We start from the raw sequence: 25,899 nt of genomic DNA on the forward strand, positions 1-25,899 counted from the left end.
TAGACATCGTATCTCTTAACAAATTTTTATTAATGTAAGTGTTTATCAAAGAAGTTAACCATTTTAAACATTATAATTAATTCGAACCTCTATTACCCATCGATCAATCAGCACAAAATACATCATCAATTCGTTAAAAAAATTATAATATGTCAGTGATCTGACGGATATATATCTGACTTAACAGATGCACTCTATTACGTCACACGTTTGTCTTTTTATATATTTAGTTTACTAACATTTCGTCGAAAATCAATCAACAAACATAAAAATACCGTAGCAACTGCAATGGGAGATACAGGAGTAGCCTTAACCAGAATAAAACATGACTTGATGGTCGAGAAAAGAACAAAGGTTAACCACTGGTGTGTCTAAACTTGTCTAAACTTGCATATTCATTGATCGCTTAACACCAGGAGTGATGTACGGGTCAAAGGGTTTATCTTCTTTTCCCAATACTCGTTGTTTGTATCTTGTAGCAGATGAACAGTGGAGGTATTTGTTATTTTATTGTTTTGATACAGCAACATGCATAACAAGAAAAGATATAAACTTGTAAAAATAATTTTCTTTGTACTTTTCTATATTTTGTTTTATATCTTGGATGTCAAAGATACATGTTTAACCAAATATAGGTATTTTTCGGTAAAGGCTATGTGAACTATTTTGCCAAGGTAAGATGGACAAAATTTACCAAGGCTAGATTATCTCATTTGGCCGAAGCAAATTGGAGACGTTTGTCCGTGTTCCGATGGTTAGTGTCGGATTAGGCTAGAAATCAACTTTTGACTATTAAGGACGCATTTTAATATAAATGATGTTTTTATTTTCAGTTCTTATAACTTATGTTATAAAAAATGTATTTACAAGCCGCTTTTGTTTAATATCAATTTCTTATTAATAAAATGCACAGAAATCTGCAACTTAAGACACTTACATGTTCAATTGTCAGAAATATATTGCTGGCAAATGGTGAGCAGTACCTAATATATAGTTATGGGGACTGTCTAAGAACTCTGCATTCATTGGAAACAAATTCAAAAACCCATTGTTGCTATATTTTAAACGCAAACAAATTTTTCCGGTAAATTTGTTATTTTCCTTCTTTAATAATTTCCTAATTAATTTCTGTTATAGTTGATTGATTAACAGGAATGTCAGATTGTGTTTAGACATTTGCACCAACGAACGTCGTCAAAACTTATAAGTAGCGATTTTTGTTTGGAAGCTGGTAAAATAAAAATAATCTAATAATAATGTTAAAGGTTATAAAAGAAGTGCCTCAGATAACTATGTATTTATAATTTTGGACAATGCTAGAAAGTAGCGAAAAAAAAAAGCTATCAATATCCATATGGGGCATGAAACACTACCGTTCTACCTACAAAGGTAAAGCCGATTGTTAACAACTACATGTATTATGTTATCGTTAAAAATCTAATGAAGCCAAACTCTTTTTTTTTAAATTGATAATAATAGATTATTAACAAGTCCGGATTTTCAGGAAAACATATCAAACATTATGAAACGGAATTCCTTTTGTTGAGTAAAGAAGGTATATGATTTATATTACCTTAATCTTTTATTAAAAGTTACTTGAATCGCGGAATTCAACAAGCGATAAAAACAAAATATTCGGTGATGAACATTATATAAAATATAACCTTGGTATGCATGTATGATACTTTTAAATATCTTTTTAGAAAAGATTAACCTTTGAATACATTCAATATTAAATGCAAATCGATATCAATAGACAAATTGATTTAAACGCACATGTTATCACAAAGTATTGGCACAATATATTAAGGGATTAATACAAACTTCATTATGAATAGAAACATTATACATCAGCCACATAATGTTTCTGAAACGTGTGTATTTGATCATCACAGTACTCAGGAAAAAGATCAATGTTATTTTAAACTCTTTGTTTTAACAACACTTTTGGCACGTCCAACTGTGATGAAGTTATCTAAAATATAATAAATAATGTTATCAAGTTCAGATCATTCTACCCTTTAGACTATTTACTGTAATGAAATACGGATTTATATCATGTATATAGAGCAAAAATATGTGAAAACGAAGAGTGCATTTGAAATTAATGTTATATTTATTTTAGTTGTTTACTGTAACAAACATTTCCCGGAATTCGGTAAAGATATACATGTATCTTGTTAGTACTTAAATAATTATACAATTCAGATACCTTAAAATGTTACTGGTTGGAAAGTTGTCATATGCATTTTCACTTTTGAAATTATTTAGTCCAATACTAGGTCCGTTGTACTATAGCAGGTCTCTAATACTCATTTGTTCTCGAATAACTGGGTTACAAATATAAACACAATAACAGGGGACATGACTTTAAAAAGGCAGTTGTTCGGGTTGTTATATGCAAATATTTTGTCCTTCAATATTACATTGTTAAAATTATAAGAAATTGCCGCTTTTCACCAATAGAAAATGATTTCCCATAAGATTATTTTAAACTTAGACAACATTTATTTACTGAGGTATAATACTCTTTTATCGATTAAGGAAACAAATCAAGGTTTTAACCAACAATCTATGAAAATTGCACGAACTCAAAAGGGAATTAAAAACCAATTGTTCAGAGAACCATTGATGGTCTTTCCACCAGTTAGAATATTTTTATGTAAAAAATATTAAAATTCAATTTTAAATGTCAATTTTAGCGTCAAATGACAACTTATTGAACGCTGACTCCAAAAATATATGGTTTCTATACAAAAAGATATAAATTAGGGAGATCATTGTTTCCTTCCGGTTTATAATATGTTACTTCCGGTAAGTTTTGATAGTTTACTTGCCACTGATTCAAAAAATAGATGGTTCTATATACTTTGACATTAAATTAGCACACAAATGGCTACTTCCAGTTTACAAAAGGTCACTTCCGCTTGATTTTTCAAGGTCACAAGCTTTACTTTATATTGTTTATGAGTTATATTACCATACAACTAATATAAAATATAAAGGGGGTAAACTCACATTAAATGTTACATACCCTTTTAGGTGACATGACGCAACTAACAACTGCCTAAAAATATTTTGTCGATATCTTATAAAAAAGAAGATGTAGTATGACTGCCAATGAGACAACTATCCACAAAAAACCAAAATGACACAAATATTAACAATTATAGGTCACCGTTCGGTCTTCAACAATGAGCACAGCCAAAACCGCACATAGTCAGCTATAAAAGGCCCCGATAAGACAATGTAAAACAATTCAAACGAGAAAACTAACGGCCTTATTTATGAACGAAAAACAAATATGTAACACATAAACAAACGACAACCATTAAATTACAGGTTCCTGACTTGGGACAGGCACATACATAAATGATGTAGCGGAGTTAAACATGTTAGCGGGATCCCAACCCTCCCCCTAACCTGGGACAGTGGTATAACAGTACGACATAAGAACGAACAGTAAACATAAGTTGAAAAAGGCTTAACTCATCAGATAGACAAAAAGTACAAGTCTTGTTTGATTTCTGACAGAGAAATAAAAAGCCAAAATCAAAAGTTTGAACATGATTTAAACCTATAACCTTGACCTCATTTTATATTTTTTGGACCCTGGACCTCCAATAAAAAGACCCTAGGTCTCTATCACTTATGATTTTTCAGTTACAAATTAATTTCACTTATTTCAATACAAAAGGGGAAATAACTTTCATATGGGGTCTTCGTAAAGCTTCGGTCAAAATAAAACCTAACATCCTGAGGATATGACGATCAATTTGGCAAAATAAATTTGTCGCTTTCTTGCACAGTTGCAGAGGAGATCTGATAACAGGAAAACAGCGTTTGGAGAGACAACTCTTACAAAGAAAAGTGATCGGTTGGACAGGGCTGGGAACAGTATATCTAACTGGAAATGAATCTCGTACGCATTTCAGTATAAAGTTATTTCACTCCCGTACGTCACGAGACTTCGCGAGATTAATGGAGACTGGAAAGCGTCGGACTGAAAGCTATCGTGACTGCTAATGAATCATCCACATAATTCCACACGTTCAACAACTTTAATGAGTTGGTAAGTTTAAGCATAAAGAAGATATATTTTTTCACATGAAGTAACTAATATGAGAGTGATTTATTCTATGTAAAGTGTTTTATTACGTTGGTGCCATTTTTTTGTATTTTCCGATTGCATTGCCCAACGTTTTGTGATGAAAAAAATGCGATCATGACAAATTTGAAGAGACAGTTTACAAGTTTAGTACACTAGCTTCACGTTTCATGTAGTTTGGATGTTATTTTATTGGTATTGATAAAGAAATCAGTCATCATTCGCGGTCTCATTCCGAAATGCCACTGTCGCCATTTTTATTATCCCCCTCGTGCATTGTCCAACGTATTGTGATTAAATGAATGCAATTATTACAAAAAAAATGTTGCAGATTACAAGTTTGATACACTGGCATCCCGTGTAACTTAGTTTTAATGACATTTTATTGATATTAAAAGAAATATCGAGTCATCAATTTTGCCATTTTTGGTCCTTATCTGGCCAGTCTGTGTACCCAGGAACATTTTTATTATATTATATTATTCCAAGGTGTACCTTATTTAATCTCCATCACAATAAAACTCCTTTTAAAGCACATAAACACTAAACTAAATATAAAATTTGACATGCATATGTGATTTTGATGTTTTTATTTATAATATATAAGTATTGCAACCTTTATTTGTCCCATTTTTTTCAAAGTTTTAGATCATAAATGCATCATTTCTTCACAAAATTTAGAGGTGGCTTATGAGGGTGTACACACGAAGCGAATGTAGGACAGGAAGTCACAATTATTTTTTTCTGATTATTTTCTTTGAATAAAAGACGCTTATTTATACAAAAAATATTTTTGTATTATACTTGACCTATTGTATATAAACAAACTTTGTAAACAAAATTTATCAAAAAAAAATTAAAGATGATCAAATTATTGTTAAAAAAACAAAATGTCAAAGTGGCTTGGCACTATAGCTACATGGCTGCATGGTGCCAAGAAATATTATTTTTGCATGATTAATATTAAATAAATCTTCATTTTTCAAGTATAATGACACATTTCCTAAACTTTAATATGAATATATGTATATGTGTTCAAAAGTAAATATATATGAAAAAAAGGTTTGGATCCATTAAAACGTTTAATCCCGCTGCAAATGTTTGCACCTGTCCTAAGTCAGGAATCTGATGTACAGTAGGTGTCGTTTGTTTATGTAATATATAAGTGTTTCTCGTTTCTCGTTTTGTTTATATAGATTAGACCGTTGGTGTTCCCGTTTGAATGGTTTTACACTAGTAATTTTGGGGCCCTTTATAGCTTGTTGTTCGGTGTGAGCCAAGGCTCCGTGTTGAAGGCCGTACTTTAACCTATAATGGTTTACTTTTTAAATTGTTATTTGGATGGAGAGTTGTCTCATTGGCACTCACACCACATCTTCCTATATCTATATAATCATGATAATAGTTTAGTTTGAATTTTTGAAGCTTTGCAGCAGGGGTATAATTTGTGCCGTATGGACACATTCCCAATTTATATTTTATCAATTTAGTAAAATTATAATTTTTATTGCAGATACGTATACAGTTCATACAGATACAGTGTTTTGGGCCATCACTGAATTGACAGTATTATGTGATATAAGCAGTGTTCAGACACCAGCTTTCCTTATTGAGCAAGATGAGACATAAAAAAATATCGAACATTATATTATCTACCAATGCGATCCGTTCTCTATTAAAGAGAGCATATCAATATATAAGTTTGTTTGTTATTTATTTCATTATTAATAAAAAGTCTAACTGGTATCGTCACAAATAGAAAACGTTAATCAATCATTGCAAGAATTATAGCAGTTAAATTATTGATTGCCAATGAGACAACTATCCACAAAAGACCAAAATGACACAGACATTAACAACTATAGGTCACCATACGGCCTTCAACAATGAGCAACGCCCATACCGCATAGTCAGCTATAAAAGGCCCTGATAAGACAATGTAAAACAATTCAAACGAGAAAACTAACGGCCTTATTTATGTAAAAAATATCATTGAAAAACAAATATAATATACAGAAACAAACGAAAACCACTGAACCCAGTCTCTTGACTTGGGACAGGCACATACATACAGAATGTGGCGGGTTAAACATGGGAAAATACTTGTTATAGTTATTCAATCTAACTAGGATACAATTGATATGAAGACTTAAAATATATATACCAAAGAACTGGTCATGATTGAGGTTTAAGGTTTTCCATACTAAAATATGCACTGACAAAAAAAAACATTCTTAAGCATTCGCATTGCAAATGTTAAGCTGTCTTTCAAGCACGACAAAATCTACACCTTTTTCGGAAAATTTATGTATATATTTAGGAACTAGAAAAAGTGCGAAAAGCTTGCACAATCTTATCAAAAAATGTAAGTAAGCTCATGTGCAATCATTCCACATCTGGTATCATTATGTTTTTAAAGCACTGCAATAAATATATATATTAATATGTCTTCTTTTCTAAAAAGACTTTTGAGAAAAGAAGACATATTAATATAGGTGTGAATAGAAGAAAATTCCTTTTATTCTTGTAATGCCAATCTTTTTGTCGTACATGACCTCTAAACCCAGCAATTGACTTTTACGTCTTATCATAATCTGGACACTGATAACAGGGTGTGTTCAGTTGGCTAGGCTGACATGGTGTTGTTATTGCAATTTTAGACTTTTTGGCAGCTAAAGGTTCAAATTCTTCATCTGAAAAACTCAGCAGTGTCAGACTCTGTTTAGCATTCTAGTAAACCATCAAAGTCCATATCATCAGACCTAGAAGAGAAGTTCTCTTTTTTCTTCTTCTGTGGGTTTTTGGAAAGTTTGCTATAGCAATAAACTTTCTTAAGGCATCGGCCTAACCGGAAAAGAGGCAGACCATCAGACCAAGATAAGAAGTTCTCTTTGTCGTACATGGTTAGCAAATGAATGATTTGGAATTACAAACTTCATTCTCATGTTGTGGGCTTGTGTGTATTTTGTCATGAATGTTGAGGAATCATGATCAAAGCAAGTTTTCTCGGTCGGCTTGGGTTGTTTTTCATAATATTTTCATCATTTTTAATTAGGATGATATTTGTTTTAATTGCGTTAATCAAATCTTTTGATTCGCAATCAAATTCGAAATTACATTTTAATCAGCTTAAAAGCAGTTTAATAAAAACAATTATTCATATTGGAACCTTAAGTTTAATGAGGACTTGTATAAACAAGTATTTTTGTAATTATTTCACTATGCTTACTTATTTAAAAGAATTATCCAAGGCTTTCTATTTTAATATGGAAACTAAAATAAATCATTTAAGAACAAAAAAGCTATTTTCTCAAGATAAAACGATTTTCTAGAAGAGGTTTGTTTTTAATTTATAAAAAAAAAACTTGTTCAAAAACTTTTTATTTATTTAATTTTGAAAGAAGGAGACGATTATAACAATAATTTGCCGTTTTTAATCCAATATTTCTCTTTTTTTTATATTGTATATTTATAATAGTGATTCGTTATATTCCTATTTCAATGAATAAAGAAAAACAAGTTTCCAAACCAATAGTTTTTGAGCTGTTTCGAATAGGAAATGTAGAGCTGTTAATTATCGACCATAATTGCGAATACGAATTTATACCATGTCCGTTTCCGTATCGTGTCATTTATTATTAAATTCACGACAAGGAAATCGGTGATACTTAGGTAGTGTCAAGTCCCGTTAATATATATGTTCCTGCACAGGGTAAGTTTCGAAAGCGTATAGACTGTATGATATATTATACAAAAATAATAAGCGATATCAGTTGAAACGTTTTACACCGCAAGAACAAAATTAGGTGGAAGAAAAAAAAAATAATCCGAAGAAATTCAATAGGTCTTTCCACACGGAAAGGTGGAAAGACATAACAAGACACAATCGACAATAGTACATATACAATTTCTCCTCAAATTTCTTTGGCATAGGTATATATATATACAATTAAAATCAAAATTAAGGGATCTCATGTTAGCGTGAATCGATCACCTTTTAGATCTCGAACCCGAGCTCGAAATTAAACCAACATCACAGTAAAAATTTGGCTATGCTTTTAAACTTAATCCGCCTATTTATAATTCTTTCATCTAAGAGAGGGTATTATACTTATTTGCTATAACGCAGAAGACATTCCTTATAATTTTGACGACTAAAATATCAGTATTTAGTTCAAATTCAATCTTAAATCAATTTTAATTCTATCTGATTCATTCAAATGTGACGTCATTTTTGTCATTTTTTACAATAATTAAAATATGACGTTACTTGCAATTGGCCGCGAGGTTTAAACTTAATCGGGTGTGTGTACTTTTTGTGTTGCAACTGTCTGGTTAAAAAATATATTTCAGTTGTTTCCTGTAATAAGTTACTACTTCAGTTTTATCAAATACATCTTTTGTATAGTATTTTTTTCAAATTTACTCTTTTCAAAAGTATAAATTATTCTAAATAATAGAAATGTTCTGGTAGCTGACAGAAAACCCTGACCGTTTTTGGCACAACATTTTTTATCTTTTGGTCCTCGATGCTGTTCAACTTTGTACTTGTTTCGGCTTTCAAACTTTTGTATCTGGGCGTCACTAGTAAGTCCTGTGTGGACAACATGCACTTCTGACTTTTGTTAGATATTATCATGTGTTTCATGTCAATTGTGTTCTCCAATTTATTTATATTGTAGTCCTGTAATGTTATGTTGTCATTTTAATGTTATGTTTCACATGGCCATAAAAGAGGGAGGTTTGGCATGCCACAAAACCAGGTTCAATCCACCATTTTTTCATTAAAAATGTCCTGTACCAAGTCAGGAATATGGCCATTGTTATATTATAGTTCGTTTCTGTGTGTGATACATTTTAACGTTGTTTCTTTTGTTTTCTCTTATATTTGAGTGTAAATTCACATTACAATAAGACGTGTCACGGTACTTAGCAATTCCAAATTCATGTAATTGGTTTTGATGTAATATTTGTTTTTCTAATCGGTTTTTGTCTGATGATTAGTCCGTTTCTGTGTGTGTTACATTTTAAGGTTGTGTCGTTGTTCTCCTCTTATATTTAATGCGTTTCTCACAGCTTTAGTTTGTTACCCTGATTTTGTATTTATCCATGGATATATGAGTTGCATAGTATTGAAGAACTTTATCTCACCTTTTGGAGGCAATTCCGTAGGGAACGAATATTCACAACCGTTTCACAAATGATATCGGATATGTCCCTTACGTCGTAACTACAATCCCCTTCCCTTTCATAAATCTGACCTACCGAATTAGATAATTTACCGGATTTGTAATCACATAAGCAACACGACGGGTGCCGCATGTGGAGCAGGATATGCTTTCCATTCCGGAGCACCTGAGATCACCCCTAGTGTTTTGTGGTTTTCGTGTTGTTCATTCTTTATTTTTCTATGTTGTGTCATGTGTACTATTGTTTTTCTGTTTATCTTTTTCGTTTTAGCCATGGCGTTGTCAGTTTGTTTTATATTTACAAGTTTGACTGTCCCTTTGGTATCTGTCGTTCCCCTTTCAATAACATGTGTACCATAAGAAATTTAAAAAATAGATATAAATGAATTCCATAATATTTTTAAGAAACTATAATGCCAAATAAATTGGATGGGACGGCCATGAAAATGCAGTAAATGTGCGGGCAATAAAGACAAGGGGTACATACGTGTGTGAATTCTTTGGCAATACCTTGCAAATAATCTTAACATTTTTATAATCTATTTTATACCTTCTTGTGAATATATATGTAATGGTAATTTTTATATACTTTATTATTAAAAGCAAAATTGATTAAATTTTTCTGAACACTTATTTTTTTATCTAACGGGGTCAGATTTAAAACACATAAAACACGAATTTTATACAATTGCAACTTGAAACATGTTGCCTTATAGTTTTAGAAAATTTACTACTGATCATATAGTTTCGAAGGCATGTATTTTCTTCCTTTATTTCCTTCAAACTTTGTCTTAAATTAAACAGTTTAAGCTCAATTTGTAATTTCTTCACAAGGGGTGTGTGATTGATTTCGTGTTGGTTGCTTGAAGTCAAGTGGCAAATATTTAATGCATGTTCAGAACGATAAGAGGTTTGTGTAAATTATGATTCACTACTCACCGGTTAAACATCCATGCAGACTTTCAAAAGCATTAATTTCATAATGGCTTTGCATTTACACCTTCACACCACCTTATGCAGATATTTTACATTCTATATATTCCGGAAACGTTTTGTGGAAATTCGCCAACCGTTTCATAAGAAAATTACAATAGGTAAATTAACACCGTTGACTGATGGGTCTTTCTGATATTTAAGCTAACAATGCTGGGGGTTTCTCTAAAATAAATGTTTTTTTTTAAAACTAGATATGTTTGATGTATACCTATAACTACCACACGGAGATACCAGTTGTTTTTCGGGGAGGGGAGGGGAATGGTTAAATTTGACATTTTGTAAATACAATGCTGTATATATTCAACCTCCAAATTCAACATTGATTTTTGAAATTTCATGACTTTGTTACTGTTGCACCTTAACCTTCCGCCAGATCCGGTAACTGATTTAATTAATGAATTTGTATAACTATTAGTCCTCCTTTTTCTAGCCTACCCACTCATGCACGCGTACATCTTTCATGTCTTATTAAAGCCAGCAATGATATCACTAACGCAATTGTCGTTTAGGATATTACATAATGATGTTCTAGATAAATGTGATTTGAATTAACCAAGACGCACAGGATTTAATTTTTTCCTGTTTGAATGTATAATCAATATGTTGTCACCGTCCCAAAATTTGTCAACATCAGCGTCAAAAATGTACCTTTTGTAACATGTCGATTACAAGGTTAAAACTTGATGAGAAAGTAATGTCAGTTGGAACAAAATATTCAAAAGAAAGTCGTGGTTCGCTCGTAAAGATGGAATCCGTTTGCACACATTTTCATTCTTTTTTATACAAACTAAACAAAAGAATTAAAGAATCAAAGGATGTATTGCCAACAATTGTGGAACATTTGATCGTTCTGATTCACGATGTAAACGTGATACAAAGTACTAACCTAAACGGATCTCTTATTATAAAAATGTGTTATACAAAAATTTACAATTAACTCATTATCAGGACAACGTGTTTGCCGTAAATACGTGTTCTGTTGAGACTTCAATAATACATTGGACATTTTACAAGATAAAAGAATTGCCATTAATGATGACACTCTCCAAGCTATAATGATGTTGACAGTTTTTCATTGGCAGAAAAATGTTGATCGCGATGACACGACTATCAGAAATCTAAATCATAGAACTGCTCTAAGAAATAACATCGGGAACAAGAATTGTAAGCTTCCATTGAATAATAACACAGAGTACTTGGGCGAAGCAAAATAGAATCATTGTGTTGAAGAACATTAGAAAGGAATTTCAATATATTACGAAGTGAACATTTTGATTTATCTTGGATGCAATTTTTCATTAATTTTAACTTTATGAGTTAATTGTTAAATTTTGCATACCGTAAACAGTATAGGATTGAGTTTTTATATAATTGGAAATATATGCGATAAAAATATGTTTGTACGTTTTAAGAATTATTTATACTTTATCTTATCACAGCATGCATTTATAATTAAGTGTTTCTATCTACATGACAAGGTTAATCTCTAAAATTTTTATATTTCTTATCTAAAATCCTATATCCAAAAAGTCTCAATTGCTATAGGGTGCAAGAGTGTATTTGATAATCCCCGGTCAGGACATATGAATGACGGTGTTCCACAAAACAGAAAAAGTTATTTCAATTTCTATGGTATCTTAGTCGGTTATCAGTGTTACCATGTTATACTTTTTTCATAGCCCAAATCGAGCTTTGCACTCATACCACTCTCTATATTTTTACTTAATTATACAATCGAGATAAATGGTTTGATGTGTAGACGAATTTACAATACTAAATACGATAGTTGTTTTCAACCGTTTGGACTTCAACTTCGTTCAGATAACTGAGAAAACAGGTTAATAACAAGCACATTTTTTATTCAAAAATGATTTGACTTCGCACTCTTAACATTTAAAATGATTAACGAAGACATTAACAAATTTAATATTGTTTGTTTCATATACAATGAAACTTTTTTTTTTTAGCTTTGTTTTATTGTTCCAATATATATATATATATATATATATATATAGATTGCCTAACAATGTAATTTTAACACACTATTTAATATGTAAATATAAGAATGTTTAAAATGTATAAAAATGTTTGTAAATATTTTAAACATTCTTATATTTACATATTAAATAGTGTGTTAAAATTACATTGTTAGGCAATCTATAATTTTATTTGTGTAATTGAATTAATCTCTGTACTGATTAATCCACACTCCCATAGATTTGTATGTCATGTGCTGCTATTTATAGGCACTTATATATATATATATATATATATATATGTAGAAATACATTATTCATGCAATTTGAAATTCAAATGAAAATCTGTGTTTTATCCTTGAGCAATGTCCATTTTTTTAAACAGACGTCATTTTGTTTTTAATTCAAATATACAATTTACAGGGTAAAAGGCGTTGTTTTAATTATTTATTATAAGGGATATATACAAAATCAAACGTTCACATTTAATTCTATCTTATGACTTTCATTAACGTCGCAGTAACGGCTAATGATTTCCTAAAAAAATGTCAAACATGAATAAAATCCAAACGTCATTATAATATACAAATCTGATATGGTTTAACGAAGTATGTCCAATGCACGGCGTTTTGTCGATATTGTCAACATCGCAATGTCAACTTAATAGTGTCGTTATTGGGTTAACATGGTATCATATCTTTATGTTCTGTACCTATGTGTTTACATTGTTCACATTGTATATTCGTGATGTTAACAATATTGTGTTTATGTTGAGTATAGAGTCCATACCTTTCTGTTTAAATCGTTCATATCGTAAACATCGTGATGTTAACAATATCGTTTTTACATCGTCAACATCGTATATATATTGTGAACCAAGTCTTTACCTTTGTGTTTATATCATTCACATTGTATACATCGCAATGTTGACAATATCGTGTCAACATCGAGTTTATGTTGAATATAGAGTCCATACCTTTCTGTTTACATCGTTCACATCGTATACATCGTGATGTTGACAACATCGTGTTTACATCGTCAACATCGTATAGATGTTGTTAACCAAGTCTTTAATTTTTGTGCTTACATCGTTCACATCGTATACATCGCAATGTTGACAATATCGTGTCAACATCGTGTTTATGTTGTAAATCGACTCCATAACTTTCTGTTTACATCGTAAACATCGTTTACATAGTGATGTTGATAATATCGTCTATACATCATTTACATCGTCAACATGGTAGTAATAATGTGTACCAAGTTTATATCTCTGTATTTACATCGTGCATATCGTATACATTGTGATGTTGATAATATAAAAAAGTTTTTTTTATTCATTTATGTAATAAGTATTCAATGAAGTTTGTCAATAGCATATAAACAGTTTGCATTTTTATGTTTTTTAACCACAAATCTTAATAAAAAATGTGATGTTATAGCTCTCACTTTACACAAACAGTCTCAATATAGTTTATATGGCTATGTAAACTATTAGTATGTAAACACAAAATATTTTTAACATTGTATACATCAGGATGTTTACGATGTCAACGATGTAAACAATTTAAAAGAGTTAAGACAAATTAAACGATGTTGACACAATATCGTTTTAACATTGTATACATCGGGATGTTAACGACGTCAACGATGTAAACAATATACATGATATAAGGGTTCAAACAATGTATACGATGTTGACACAACATCGTGTTAACATTGTATACATCGCGATGTTAACGATGTCAACGATGTAAACAATATAAGGGTTCAAACAATGTATACGATGTTGACACAAAATCGTGTTAACATTGTTTACATCGCGATGTAAACAATGTAAACACAATATATGTTCTAGATTTTATGCATCGCAATGTTAACAATGTCAACGATGTAAACAATATATAAGGGTTCCAAACAATGTAAACAATATTGATTAATCAGCGTGCACTTGACATGATCAAAATCTCATATTGACTAGCTCTTTTGGGACGACATCAGATGTTATACATTATTTTAGTTGATAAACAAGCTTTTGTCTTTGTTTCATTGAAGTAAACAAATGAACAAATCAACGAAAACATTATATAGCTATGGTACATACAAATACAAACATATCAAAACCACAACTGCGAAATGATCACCAATGCATTTTATGTTTTGACCGATGAATTAGTCAGATATTTTTCAGACATTAGTTCATTTTAGGTAGCTTGAAATTGAGTTTGATGCACACAAATATTTTCTATGGGATCTACACGAAAACATGTATGCCTTTATTTCTTTTTATTCATTGCAATGCTTCAAAAAAGTTATTTGTTCTACTATATATCAATCTCTAATCTCAGAAAGAAAAAGTGACGAATTAATCCGTAATTTAAAAAAAAGTTCTACATTTACATTCTCTATGGATGCTACTCTCAAATGCATTTTACATTTTATATCGACTGCCGTGTAGATTGAATATTTTTGTTAAAGGATGTTCGCTGCTCAGTTTCAAAATAAATAACTTTTCATAAAACTAGTATGCATTGATAGGGAATAAATTGTGGAATCAAAAAAGCAAAAAAAAATATAGAGGTCAATGTGGCTGTTTTCGAGATATAAGCCATTGGAATTTTGGCGGGAAAATGTTCTCTCTTGATTTTGCATACCTTTATCATTGACCAATTGAAGTTCTCAAATACTATTGAAAAATAAATTTAATGTTGTACGACTTTTAAAAATGACTTATAATTATACATGTGAAAGATTTATAAAAAGAAAAATGGGGGTTCACGGGGAGTTTTTTAAGGCATTCAAATTGATAAAATCAGCAGATTTTAAAAAATCTTACATAAATTCCAAAACTTGAAAAGCAGACATTCTTAACTTAAACTTTACTTTTACCACGTATTAATTAACAGGCACAGCCAAGTATAATGTTAACACTATGCCTTGTTTATTAAAATTATATCATATTTATCAAATTAAATTAATCTGTCTCTAGAACGAAATTTGTATATATCTATTCTATAATCTCGGCCATATCTGATAAGAGAAAACACATTGCAAACTCTGGGAAGACAGGATAAACTGCAATGCTTTCGATTGTGCATCCTTTCTTTTGATACAGACATATTGGTTGTGTAATCAGGAGAGGAAACAACTTACATGTTAAATTTACACATACATGTGAGATCTATAAGATACTTTGAAATGACAGTAGTGTGAATATGATATTTTCATATACCGCCAAACGTGTTTGCAATATATTTACAAATATAACATATTACAGAAAACAACTTAAAACATGAACACCGTATTGTTATTTTCAGATTATAACCTGATCAAAATATATATTTTTTTCTTCACTTCACTTCAATTAGTTATTTATAGATTATGAACGATCATGATCCGTTTGTCTTTCAATACAAGCTTACAAACTAAAAAGTTGGACGAAATATACCAGGGGGAAAGCCAAACTCATAAATCGAACATAAACTGACAACTGCCTGGCTAAAATGAAAAAGGCAAACAGACAAACAGACATGACAGACCCGTCGTGTTGCTTATGTTATCACAAATCCGGTAAACAGTCTAATGCGGTTGGTCACATTCATGAAAGGGAATGGGATTGTCCGACAAATCCGATATAATTTGCGAAACGGGTGTATTGTTTTGATTAAAATTAAAATTTTAAGATATAAACAGTCGTTTTGCTTTTGAATATAGAACTAAACGGCTTTTATAGGAATGTATCGGTGTATAAACTCGACCATATCCTTTACAAGCAAAAAAGTACGAAGTTTCGATATTGCGTCATGAAGCTTCAACTAGATTTAAACAGCAGTGTAATATGGTATACGATTAACATTGTGAAATTTGATTAGGTACTGTCCGATTCAAAAGGAGTAGATCCGGTAATACCCCTATTTGGCCCCAAATATAGCAGTTTTACAAAGTTGTTAAAATGTAAACTTTTTGTGATTTATTTGAAAGTAAAATGCTTCTGCTCCATCAATATGGGATGTTTTTGACATAGCAATGCACATATATCGGGTACTAGAATCATGAAGTCATGCTACATAACTGAAATCTTCACAAGTCTAGCATTTTAGTTAAATTTTAAACGGTTTTCATGTAAAACGAAAGTGACAGCATTCGTGTTCATCCTTAATATTGATATGTAAATTGTATTTTATGATAATACATAATATATATAAAGGTTGAGGATGAAAACGGATGCGGCCACTTTCTTTTGTAACAGAAACCATTTGAAAAGTGACATTTTTCGGCATATGTGTTAATTTTTTCATATTTGAGCTTATATCGGATCGTTTTTAATGACTAAAGTAGTTAAAATTTTACATAAACTAATTAATTCAAATGAAATAGACACTGCAGTGTTTAAAGAAAGTGTTCAAAATTTTTCGTCAGATGAACCTGAAATTTGAGAGATTTAGGACCCGACCTACTCCTTTACTCGAGTTTAGTAATTTGATGATTTTACTTTTTATAACAGACTACATCAAATGCACTAAGTTTTTAAATTGCGTGTATGTGCGTGACTCGATCTAGTTTATACACCAATTAATTTCTTTAAAAGGTCGCGTAATCCTTATCATTCAATAAACTAAAGACATTAAAAAGCCTGTGTCGCTCTCCGTGGTGCATATTAAACAATGGACACAGATGGATTCATGACAAATTTTGTTTTGGTGTTTGTGACGTGTTTGTATATCTTACTTTATTGAACAATCTTGCCGCTTACAATTATCTGTATCTATATTGAAGTCGGCCAAGAAGTGACAGTGGAAAGAAATTTGTAAAAATTTACAACAATTTACAAAATTTATAAAAATTGTAAAATAAATACTATAAAGGACAATAACTCATGAAGGGTTTCAATTAAACATTTTGGTCAAGTTGCCTTATTTGAAACTCTTACTTTGCTGTATATTATTGCAATTTATAGTTTATCTCTATCTAAAAAAAAATCACTGCAATCATTTCTTAAAATTACCAATTAAAGGACAGCAAACCAACAACAAATTGCCCGATTGGTCTGAAAAATTAAGGGCAGATAGATCTTGACCTGATAAACAATGTAAGTTCATGTTAGATTTGCTCTAAATGCCTTGGTTTCAAAGTTATAAGCCAAACACTGCATTTTACTCTATGTACTATTTTTAGCCATGTCGATCATCTTGGTTCACAGGCCGAATCATCGTACACATTTTTAAAACTAAATACCCTAATGATGATTGTGGACACGTTTGGTTAAATTTGTCTTATAAGCTTAAAAGGAGAAGATTTTTGTAAAAGGTTACAAAAATTTACAAAAAAATGTAAAAAAAAAAATACTATAAAGGACAAAAACTCCTTCATAGATCTTACTTTGCTGAACATTATTCCTGTTTACAGCTTATCTCTATGTATAATGATATTCAATATTTGAGCCCGGTGAGCAAAAAAGGGGACACGGAATTTAATTTCCCCATGTGAATTGCCGGTATATTTTTGTCATTGAATTTTGTTGGCGCATGAACTTTTGTTTCGACAACGCAACAAAAAGTGCACTATATGACGTTCGGTATTTGATAAAAGATAAAAAGAAAAAAGAAAACAGAAAAAAGAAAAAAATGTCTTATAATAATTCAAGTTGATGTTGTATGTTTATCATTGAATTAAGGTGGTATGGCTGTCTTCCTCCATCTTGGATTGTAAAAAATAGAGACCCAAAGGTCCAGATGTCCTATCAAGTTAGCAAAATTTGATGCAGGAATGCAGATATTTAATGTGAATTTTCATTTAAATGAACCAATTTATAAGAATATAACTTATAAATATTAATATTTTTGCAAATGTCGATTATTTCTGGTTGTTTAAAAAAATAAATGAATTGGCATTTTAAGGGGAGGTAATTTTAAAACAGTGCATTTTCTAGAAATGATAAATTTGACCTTGACATAACACAATCCTTCAATAGTTCGTCGTGTGTAATACATTACTCAATGATATATCCTTGAATTTTTGTATCCATTACCATCAACCAGGAACACACGCTGTTAGATTTGTTTACTACATCAACGCAATATATATGATATTATATGTTATACAAGGGTTTAATGTGAAATATAAATCTTGGTTTGATATTGAATATTATAATAATATAAAATTAACTTAAATGCATTTATATTTGAGTCGATATACATAAAAAGCATTATTAATAAATATTCAGTGTAAAGCGAGACAACTACACGGTGTTATTCTTAAACAGAAATTTAGTATTTCTTTATCCAGGAAATATAATATATGTTAATACTGAATGCTTCGATATTAAAGAAAACAAAATGCATATTTACATGTTACACAAAAGTGCACATAAAGGATTAAATCAATTATAAAATCAAAGATAATTAAAACCCAAATGTATCAACAATTTTGAATTTGAATATCGAAACTAATTATATTTCTGTATCTGAAAACCGTCAGTCTGATTTAAACAAAACATTATCTGAATCTGACATCATCAAGATGCTCCATTTTTTGCTTGACAACATATTTGTTACGTTCGGAGGACGTGTTTTCCAACAGATTGTCGGCATTCCAATGGAAATTAATTGTGCCCCACTTCTTGCAGACTTGTTTCTATATTATTATGAGGCTGACTTTATACAGGATAAAAGAAAGAAGAAAGATGAAAAGTTAGCAATATCCTTTACCTTTTATTTCTGATAAATAGATGATATTCTCTCACTTAATAGTTCAAAATTTAGTGACTATGTTGAACGCATACATCCAATCGAACTAGAGACAAAGACTACAATGGATACAGTTAAGTTGGTCTAATATGTTGACTTGAAGCTAGAAATTGACAATGAGGGTCGGTGGAAAACTTACGACAAAAGAGATGATTTAGCTTTCCAATTGTGAACTTGATATTTAGAACATTTCTAAGAAGCAACCTTTTAGCAGCACATGCATACGGGGTATATATATATTAATTAAAACGGTATTCCCATGCGCATATTTCCTATTATAATTTTCTTGATAGAGGGTTGTTGCTCACAAGGAAGATTTTAAACCAAGAGTTTCAAATGGTGAAGTTGAAATCATCCCTCCGTAAATTTTACGGACGTAATCACGAGTTGGTTGATTGTTATAGAATATCCGTTTTACAGATGATATCGGAAATGTTTCTCATACTATAATACCCTCCCTTTTCGTAAATGTGGCCTACCGAATTAGACTTTTAAATGGGTTTGTTGTAACATAAGCAACTTAACGGGTGACTCATGTAGGGTATAATCTGCTTTCTCTTCCGGAGCACATAATACCATCCCCAGTTTTTGATGGGGTTCGTGTTGCTTATTCTTTAGTTTTATTTGTTGTGTCATGTGTACTATTGTGTGTCTGTTTGTCTTTTAATTTTTAGCCATGGATTTTGGTATCTCAGGATTTATTGCTGTTGGTAATATTTTGTCCTTTTTATAAAGTTATGCACCATTTTTTTAAAGGAATAATTCAGATATCAGTAGTTGGCTTGTCGCAGGCGATAACTAAATGTATTCAATGTCTACACCTTATTCATGTTAAATATATATATATATATATATATAATTGGTTCTTTTTTTATTTCGCAATTTATGTACTGCAGTCGGAAATCCGTATCTTTGTAGCACTTTATAAATATTTATAACTTATGAACTATGCGCGTCGTCATTTTTCGTTTGCTTTAAAAATTCATTATCCGATTGCCTATTAATAAAAAGTAAAATCACAAAAATACTGAACTCAGAGGAAAATCAATTAGGAAAGTCCATAATCACATGTCAAAATCAAATAACAAAACGCATCAGAAACGAATGGACAAGAACTGTCATATTCCTGACTTGGTACAGGCATTTTAGATGTAGAAAATGGTGGATTGACCCTGGTTCTATAGCGCTAACCCTCTCACTTTAATAACAGTCTCATCAAATTCCGTTTAAATTTACATGATGCGTTAAATAAACAGTCACAATTAATGACAGAGTCAAAATATGGGTACATCAGTCATCATCGTATAACAATTTTAAAAGGGAACAATTTAACCGAACACAAAAACATCTTCCATCTACGAACACATTAATTGATTTGAGAGTCTGACGTCAGAAAATTGTATACGTCACATAAATTTGTCGTTCAATGTGCATACAAACAGTTTTAAAATTTACATAGGCAATGATACACAGGGTGGAATGTGTTGAATCATACAAGCAAAAGAGTTGTGCACAGTCGTTTATAATTTTATTGGCAATTAATTATAGTGCCAGTCTTTTTAACAATGTTTTTTTCATTGCACTGTGCCTTAAACAGTATATTTATTTTAGAAACAGTGATATGTGATTTACGAGATTTTAAGTTATTATTGAGTTAATCAGTTTACCTTAACTACAGTTGCATGGTAGTCGCAGTACATGAAATTGTGGCAATGGATAAATTTCTCTCTATATAAACATCAAAACAGCATCTTCAATGTGAGGATTTATGTTTTAGAACAATATGGATAGCTTCAACAATCAGATACGGATGTGTTAGTAGGAAAGACAGGCACTGGAAAGAGTTCTACTGGAAACAAAATTCTCAATCGCAAAGAATTTAAAGCTGATCTTCATATATTATCAGTAACAGGCAAATCGTCATTTGGGACAAGGCAACTGAATGGAAAAAAGCTAAGTGTAGTAGATACGCCTGGCATTCTAGATACACATTGCGACAAAGACGTAATTAAAATGAATACAGTTAAGAGCATTGGCATGATTTTTCCTGGTCCACATGCAGTTGTGTACGTAATGCGAATTAGCGATAAACAAACCACAGAAGAACTGAATTGCATAACAATATTTACTGACATTTTCGGGGAACATATTTTTGATTTTGTAATAGTAGTTTGTACAAGAGGAAATTACTTAGAGAGTACATCTCTATCTGAAGATATTGAACATTCCTCAAAACCATTTAAAGATCTTTTAAGAAAATGTAATAACCGTATATTTGTTTTAGACAACAAGGACACGAATTGTACAAAAAAACAAGAGGCAGTGGACAAATTGTGTGATATGATAGAAACAATGATCTATGGACATACATATTACTCAAATGAAATGCTTGAAAGTGCAAAAATGACTTTCATGGAAAGATTGAAAGAACTTGGTGAGGAGGATGATGTAAGGGAGGAAATCAAAAAAGAAGGAATTGCATATAAAAACCTATATGCTGCAATCTTTTATGGGCCTTTATAACCGGACTTGTGATTACTGGTCCTGCCGTTGTAGCTGCAAACGTCGCTAGTGCTGCATTTGTAGCATCAGAATCCATAGTATTTGCAAAGGCCAGTGTTGATGACGTTGCAGCTGCTAAAGTCGCTTGTTTGTTTTCCATGTGTTCTATTTTATAGTTCTGTACTTTTTTTTGGTGCAAAAATTAGCATATGGCCGATTGTTGATTGACTTACATGATAGTGTGAATTTACATATGTTTGACTCTAAACGGATTTGACACATACAACAGGAATTACGTATGTTAATAGATAGCGAACCAAAGTTTGTCTTCAATAATCTATACAATCACATTCAAATTCTACAATACCATGTTAATATGATGAAAACCATTTATACATCGTCCTTTCTTTTACATTGCTTTAATAGAAGGAAAAATATTTAAGATTCTTTATTTTAATTGGTTATGTCAATTCTCTATATCAAATATTCTATTAAAAAAAAGAGTCATAATTTCAACGCTTTTTTTGGATGATGTTTTCGTAAATCAAAAGATTGTGTCTAACAAATGACTTTCGTATTGCTCCATTTTGAATATGTCGACTTATTTCTAGGTAAAATATTTGCAAAATGGAGGGGTTAAGAATAATCACTTGAGAACAAGTTATTGAACATTTAGATCCATAAGTTTTAAATAGAGTAGACTAGTTAACAAGTCCATGATTACTACGTGTTAACGTTAGGCTCCTCCAAAATGCTTTACAAACCGGTTTATATCATTTATTTCGACTTCTGATAACTGCTAGTGCAATCTAAAATAATGCATTTTGTGGAGTATAACTATTTTTTTCTACACGACCTAGAAAAATCATATGCTTTCAATAACCATGGCAAGTCGTCTGATAGTAATGACTCGCCACTCAACATTCCTACAAAATCTAATAGTCAAAAGTAACTTATTAAAATTTCATCAATTGGGTGCTCCATTTGTTTTCTTTTGGTATTGTGTTGTTCATTTGGTCCCATCTTACAGTTTTTACATATATTTCGTTCTCAGAGCCTGTTTAGCGAAATTTACACATTTTTTACTAACTGTTTCGTCGTAAAATCTCAATTTTAACACTATGTTTTGTGTTGTGTCCATTGCATTTGTCTCATCAAGTTTTAATTATTTGGACGTTCCATTGGTCTTCCGTCATGTTACATTGTTTATGAAGAAAAGCTGTTTAAAACAAGCTCAATAAGACAGCAATCAAAAACGAAAAAATAAAAATATCGTATATAGTTTAACAGTCAGTCTTCCAAAATGGAATTTGGTCACACTAAGAAGAAATCTCTTAATCACTCTAAACAAATTTGATATAAATGACAAAGATCAAATGTATGATCTCGGTTACAACAAAATTTTCCATAGATTAAATGTAGCTAAACTTTAAACAACAGAAATTAAGGTCCATCAACCAAATGCTATTTTTAAAATAATAAGTACATTCTGTATATATAAACTTCTACAACAGTTATAAAAGTATCAGATTTATAATTTAACACGCCAGACGCGCGTTTCGTCTACACAAGACTAATCAGTGACGCTCAGATCAAAATAGGTATAATCATGATAATGCCAAACAAGTACAAAGTTAAAGAGCATTGATGACCCTAAATTTAAAAAAAAAAGTTGTACCAAATACGACTCGGGTTATCTTTTCCTTGGGTACGAAAATCCTTAATTTTTCTAATTGAAAATTGAAAGTTTTGTCACAGGGAGTTTTTAATAAATGGCCATATATTTAATATTCATGTCGACACCGAAATGCTGACTACTGGGCTTGTGATTTTAGTCCAACAAAATTATATCCTCTAATTTTCGTTAGCATGTAATTAATCATCCCTTGCCAGGATTCGAATTAATGCTTCTTAGATATCGTGCTCTAAATTGCTATGCACCGTCCATCTGAGGACCAATCCGCTAGCCCACTCGATTATCTAAACTCTCTAATATACAAGCTCATGGTGGATGGGTGTTACCTTTCATCGCCAATTTAATCTGGCGTCGACACACAATACATAATAAATAGTGCATGCAGGTGGAGTTGGGGTTCAACAAGTTTGCGCACATGTAACATTTGTAACACAACATAAAAAAATACAAAAGTTATTTCAGCCAGGTGCTTTAGACGGATAAGCACAATCTGCGTTGTTAGTTCTCGAAACTTCTCTCATTTAGTTGAATCATATTATGTTATGTTTGCTATGATTTTGAAATATTATCTTAACTTTTAGATTTTGAGTTGACATTGAAAGACGTACTAAATGCTTTTTCTATGTTGAAAATATATAAACCAAGAAGTGAATAAGTCCATGAGACTGAAAATTACAATGGACATGTATCATAAGAAAATATCAAAACATACCAAACTCAAGGATAATCCAAAAAAAGCATATAAAATCCAATAGTTAAAGAGCACTATATAACGAATAATATAAAACATTCCTGAACATGCTATAAACCATTATAATGTTATATGCTTATTATTGATATTTCAGTCCATACTCAAACGAATTCGACTCGGTCACCATCGATAAGTTTCAACAAGTAACATTACATTGTCATGGTGTTTAATTTTTCTCCTCCAGTTATGAGACTTTAATGGGAATTTTTTTCCATGACATCAAATCGAATGTTTAACAAGAATGTCTCCTCAAGTACACGGATGCCACACTTGAACTATGTTTTTTTTATTTTCACTGAACCGTGAAATTGGGGTCAGTTCCTTTAATTTGGCATTAACATTAGAAAGATCCCATCATAGAGAACATTTGTACTGAGTTTCATGTTGATTGAACTGTATCGGAAATTTATGAATGTAAGTCGGTTATCTGTTATCATGGATTCTGGAATATTTGATATGACAATCAGATGGAAAAAAAGTAAATTCGACCTTGATCTATTTACAATATTTAAAAGGTTTTCAAAGTAAAAAGAAGACACAATTGAACAGAACATGCATTAATGAGAAAACAACCCGACCAAATAGAGGAAAACAACAGAAGCCTACCATTGTCCACGGATCCCACTTTCGCATTATCGTTTTCTATGTTCACTTAACCGTGAAATTGGGTCAGTTTCTTTAATTTGACATTACAATTAGAAAGATTATATTATTGGGAACATGTGTACTAGGTGTCATGTTGATTGGACTTTATCAAAAATTATAAATGTAAATCGGTTATCTTTTATTATGGAATATTTTTATATCACAATCAAAAAAATCGACCTTGATCTACTAAAAAATATTTCAAAGGTTTGCAAGGTGGAAAGACGAAACAATTAAACAGAACATACATGATCTTTTTAAAAACACAGCACATATTGTATTCACCCATACGGATTTTACACGTGTAGTGGTACCAAGTAAAATAACACAAAAATTAAACTTTGAGATTAATTTTAAACGGAAAGTCACTAAGCAAATGAACAAATCGACAGCACAAAATTCCTGTCTTGACATATGTTTTTTTTTGTAGAAATGGTGACTTAAACATAGTTTTATACCTAGCTAAACCTCTCACTGGTATAACAATCGCCTGAAAATCCATACATTGACAATGAGTGTTGAGAAAAAAATAAGACATAATATGTGAAAATGTTTTATTATCAATGTGGCCATTATTCTTTCAACTTTTGATGTAAATATATCATAAATGGTACGAACTACAGGAAAAGTAAATCGTGACCAATATTTTTAGTAACACAACAGTTTATATCATGTATCAACAGTTAATCAAAGTCGAATGTTTCAAATGAATATTTTATATTTGTCATTTCGAGACCTTTAAAAGCTTACTATGCAGTATGGCTTTGCACATTGGTGAAGGCCGTACGGTCATCTATAGTTATTAATGTCTGGGACATTTGGTCTTTTGTAGAGATTAATCTCATTGACAATCATACTAATTATCTTTTAATATATATAATGAAGAGTACACTATCAACAAATGAAACATATTTGCAATGAACTCATTTGAAAATGACATTAAGAAAAATGAGAGCATTGACTATATATACTTTAGAATTGATGATCACAATTTATGACGACCATAATCTATCTACATGCACAATTTAAAACCACATTTAATCCATTCAGGTTAGGAAAAGTATCGTTTGTTTTGCAGAGTTACTCAACAACTTCCTTTCCATTCTCAATTTTACTTAACAACAGTACATTTTGGATTTAGAAGAGCAGTAACACACTTTTTTCAAAGAACATAACACATGGGTTCACAACATCGAATAAACGAACATCCATGTTTTAATAGTACACGCTGAGGTTACAAGATATCAAATTTTCTATAAGCCATCGTCAATTACTCTTTTTTAAAAAACT

The sequence above is a fragment of the Mytilus trossulus genome, chromosome 5 (assembly GCF_036588685.1).
Source record: "Mytilus trossulus isolate FHL-02 chromosome 5, PNRI_Mtr1.1.1.hap1, whole genome shotgun sequence".
NCBI classification, from domain to species: domain Eukaryota; kingdom Metazoa; phylum Mollusca; class Bivalvia; order Mytilida; family Mytilidae; genus Mytilus; species Mytilus trossulus.